Source organism: Arachis duranensis, chromosome 3 (assembly GCF_000817695.3).
Source record: "Arachis duranensis cultivar V14167 chromosome 3, aradu.V14167.gnm2.J7QH, whole genome shotgun sequence".
Taxonomy (NCBI): Eukaryota; Viridiplantae; Streptophyta; class Magnoliopsida; order Fabales; family Fabaceae; genus Arachis; species Arachis duranensis.
The window spans coordinates 36,146,859-36,147,432 of NC_029774.3; positions in this window are offsets into that span (position 1 = coordinate 36,146,859).

The following is a 574-nucleotide window of genomic DNA, read 5'->3' on the forward strand; positions in this document are numbered from 1 at the left end:
CTTGATTTAGCCGCTTAGGCCTGGATTTTATTTCCTTGGGCCCTCCTATCCATTGATGCTCAAAGCTTTGGATCCTTTTTACCCTTGCCTTTTGGTTTTAAGGGCTATTGGCTTTTTCTGCTTGCTTTTTCTTTTTCTTTCTATTTAATTTTTTTTGCCAAATTTTTTTTCGCAAGCTTTTGCTTTTTACTGCTTTTTCTTGCTTCAAGAATCAATTTCATGATTTTTTTTAGATCATCAATAACATTTCTCTTTGTTCATTATTCTTTCAAGAGCCAACAATTTTAACACTCATAAACAACAATATCAAAAGACATATGCACTGTTCAAGCATTCATTCAGAAAACAAAAAGTATTGTCACCACATCAATATAATTAAATTAAATTCAAGGATAAATTCAAAATTCATGTACTTCTTGTTCTTTTGAATTAAAACATTTTTCATTTAAGAAGGGTGAAGGATTAATGGATTTATTCATAACTTTAAGACATAGTTACATACTAATGATCATGAAGTAAAGACACAAAACATAGATAAACACAACATTAAAAACCGAAAAGCAGAAAGAAATAA